Raw genomic sequence first — 3,904 nt, 5'->3', positions numbered from 1 at the left:
TCTACTAAAAAATACAAAAAACTAGCCGGGCGAGGTGGCAGGTGCCTGTAGTCCCAGCTACTTGGGAGGCTGAGGCAGGAGAATGGCGTAAACCCGAAAGGCGGAGCTTGCAGTGAGCGGAGATCCGGCCACTGCACTCCAGTTTGGGCGACAAAGCGAGACTCCGTCTCTAAAAAAAAAACAAAAACAAAAAAAAACAAGATGTGCTATAATATCTCTCCTGAAAAGTTACTCCCTGCCCTCAATTTTCAAACTTGCAAGAATTCCAACTCATTACAGGAGACAAGTGCTGTGTACAACTCTGAACATGCCAGCCCTATATGGAATTGCTCAGGTTGGTGAACAGCATTCTGGACCTAAAATTCAAGAAACCCTAGATTTTTCCATTAGCATTCCTCTTCTAGGATGTATGTTTTCTATGTTCCTTAACTGGCCTGCCACTGAAGCATAATCTGCCCATAAGTGCAGTCCTGTCCTTTCTAAAGTGAACCAAAGACAAGTGTATATGTGCTGTTAACAAGTAGAAAGCAAGTGCAAAATGTTAGGAAGACTTCTGGACATGAGGGAAAAAAACTAAGCATTTTCCTGTTTCACGACAGCATGATATTTAGGAGTACACTGTGGCTTTAGGAGAAAAAAGAAGAAGGAAAAGGAAAAAAAAAAAAGGAGGGGGCTCCCTCAACCAAGCTATGACTAAGGGACATAATCCAACAACTTTATGGAGCGCAGACTTGCCAACTTTTAGAATGATGGGGTTACAAATCAGCATTCTGAGTGACCCTAGGCAACTGAGTTAGCCTTTGTGCACCTCGTTTTCCTCATTTGGAAAATGCAAACATTAAGGTCAATCGACATGGTTGCTGTTGAAGATTTTTTTAAAAGTCAAAAACAGATTTACCATGGCATAGAAGACATTTTAAAAATAATCTAGTTTGTTTCTTCTCCAGTAAAATAGGAAATTGATGACAGAACATTGTAACATAGTCAATTTCCCTTCCTTTCCCACTAAGACTCTGAGCTCCTCCAAAGCAGAACCATTTCTTACTTACTGACCTGCACTCGACACTTACTATAGCACTGACCACATGCTTGCTGAACCAATTAACTCATTTCCAACATCTTTCTAGCTTAAGCATTCTAGGGATCTGTAGCTTCAGATCCGGGGCAGAATTAGTTGCAAGTATTTATATGTCCTATATGTTTGGCCACAAAGTATTTACACTTCTATAGGTGAAAAGTTACCACAATTTTAATGAAATTAGGTAATCAGTTTTTTAATGTCTTCTTCGTCTGCTAAAAATATCTGCTCCATGAGGGCAGATACAATATTTTGTTCAGCATCATATCCCCAGAGCCTGGGAAGAGCTTCATAACAGATGTAAACATTTTTGGATGAATGAATGAATGAATGAATGAATGAATGAATGAATGAATGAATGAATGAATGAACGAACGAATATAAGATCTTTGCAAGTCTAAGTAAGGCAGAATTTCCTAATTTTAGCAATCCTTCCTAATTAAATTCAAAGTTGCTGCATTTAGGTATGACAAAATGTTTAAAAATAAAAACAGCAGATGTTTGATCTCTGGGTGGTAGAGAAAATTTCTTTTTTTAAATCCTTGATTTATTTTACCCTGCAGGAAGTCAACCAAAATACTGGCACCCAAAAAGCTCATATAATATGTCAGCCTAAGTCAAACATATTCTGCATCTACAAAGATGACTGGTACCAGTTGGTGTTTAAAAGTATTTTGACTACTGATCTCTGAACATATCAACTTTTAAAAATCATTTCAGCTAATGTAATTTAAAATAAAGGAACAAAATCAGTAGCCAAATTTATGAATCTGTTCACTAAAATAATACGACTTTTATTGAACAAAGACAAATCAGGAACATATGAGGGTTATGGTGAGAATCGAAAATTAACCTGTCTTTAGAGAATGCTCAAAACTCACTCACTAATTCAGCAAGGATACAATTGTAGTGTCCAGGAAATTCCAAAGGGGGAAAATGGGACATGATGACTAAGGACAGATGTTTAGACTTCAGGGTCTGCGTCACAAAAAAAAAAAAACCAGCATTGATTCTGATGCACAATTTTAAAAGGTGGCCATACAAAGGTCACTTTTTGGTAGCTCACATTTACTGTAATCTGCTACAAAGAGACCACTAAAGCCAGCACAGCAAGGTCAGAGGTGAGGGTCTACGACAATCAACACATGCTATTTCTGAGGACAAGCCACTTTACTAATCTCTAAGGTTCTAATCACCCTAACAAAACAAAGCAAAATCCTATAATGAAACCAGCAGAGTAAATACAAAGTGAACCAGCATCATCCTGCCATTGTTCTGCAGCAGGAGGCTCAGCCACCCAGACGCACACCTTGCAGCAGCAATAAACCAGCCATGGCATCCCAGGAAGACCAGATCCTCCGCAGCAGCAAGTCACACTATTTTCTCCAATTTCAGCACTCACCTTAGGAAGTTTTAAAAAGGTAGGAGGAAGGTTAGAGGGCAAGCCAGGCAGGCTTGACATGAAGCTCTTAATGAAGACAATGTCATCTAACAAAAACTGCAGGCTCCAGTGAAATTTGACTGGGGTTTAAAATATTTACATAGCCTTCCTTAAATTAAAACCTCATAGATTTAAAGAGAACATTTGAATCATACCCCCAGGAACTGCTAAATAAATACAACATACTCACAGATTTAGAGCAGCTGTAACTTTGGAGGAATGAATACAGTCCCACTATGAAGATGTCTTTCCCTCTCTTCTACCAGATTTTTTTTTTTTAAGCCAACAAAAAGAAGAGAAAATCCTCAATTTTAAAGCCAACAAAAATCCTCAATTTCTATTTTATTCCTCGGTCTCCAATGAGACTCTCAATTCTCAGGCACAAGCAAAGTAGTTGCCGAGGCAGCTGACAGCATCCCAGGGCTTTCCAGGGCAGAATTTAAGACATGTCAGTTAAAGTGGCAGCTACACTCACTGCTGTAGCGGATGCTTCTGCAGGAAGGGATGCCGGGAGATTTTTTTCCCCCAGTCTCTGCTGCAGCCTAATTCTAATCCATCACTGTTTAATTATCTAGAGAAACAGGCAAGGAAAATACAAATGGCCTGGATTTATAAAAACCACAGAATATTTTCATGATTTTTCATCTAATCCAGGGATTCATCTCCTATCTACAAAAGGTCAATTAAGAAAAAAAAAAATGAATGATCTCTTTTGTCTTAAGGAAAAATGTAGGCTGTTATTGCCGACTTAGACGTAGATTTTATATCATGGACTTTTAAAAAAATACCAAATAAGAGAAAATCAATTTTTCCCCAAAGCTTTTAGATTAATGCACAAAAAGTTAAATTAGCAAAGGGGACTAAACACATATATGACATGACAGTCATACTAACATAGTTGGAAAACTCCACTTTTAAATTAATAATTGATCAACAATATTTGAGGTGGTTTTGATGAAACTAGAAGATAGTAGGCAAAGGAAATACTAGTTCAAAGACTCTAAGATAGAACACAGTTCTAAAGTTCAGCTGTACTTCTCTGGTTTAAATAGATAAAAGCTCTCCTGCGGAATAAGGTGGTCGCTGACTTCACAAATTTCTTATCTTGCCTCAAGGGCTCTTGCACACGCTAGAATTGAAACTTTTTAGTATAGGACTCACTAATTTTTCTGATTATAAAGGTAATACCGGGGCCAGGCGCGGTGGCTCATGCATGTAATCCCAGCACTTTGGGAGGCTGAGGCGGGCAGATCACAAGGTCAGGAGTTCCAGACCAGCCTGGCCAATATGCAGAAACCCCATCTCTACTAAAAACACAAAAATTAGCCAGGTGTGATGGCATACACCTATAGTCCCAGCTACTCGGGAGGCTGAGGCACAGAAAC

At 38.7% G+C, this 3,904-nt stretch overlaps 1 protein-coding gene across 5 annotated transcripts in view; it reads right to left on the bottom strand.

Annotated features, from left to right (window-relative positions):
* TTC39B (tetratricopeptide repeat domain 39B) overlaps positions 1-3,904 on the bottom strand; it is a 129,735-nt gene that overhangs the window by 75,299 nt on the left and 50,532 nt on the right. Inside the window, exon 1 of one of the 5 annotated variants that reach the window (XM_011930390.1) lies at positions 2,710-2,995. The exons of the other annotated variants lie outside the window; for them this stretch is intronic. The gene's annotated coding sequence lies outside the window, so the exon portion shown is untranslated. Of the gene's footprint in view, positions 1-2,709; positions 2,996-3,904 lie in introns of those variants that run through there. 5 annotated transcript variants of the gene reach the window in all.

Source organism: Colobus angolensis, unplaced genomic scaffold (genome assembly GCF_000951035.1).
Source record: "Colobus angolensis palliatus isolate OR3802 unplaced genomic scaffold, Cang.pa_1.0 Scaffold86, whole genome shotgun sequence".
In the NCBI taxonomy this organism is placed as follows: Eukaryota; Metazoa; Chordata; class Mammalia; order Primates; family Cercopithecidae; genus Colobus; species Colobus angolensis.
The sequence above is the reverse complement of the archived record's forward strand: the minus strand, read 5'-3'. Positions and strand labels throughout refer to the sequence as shown.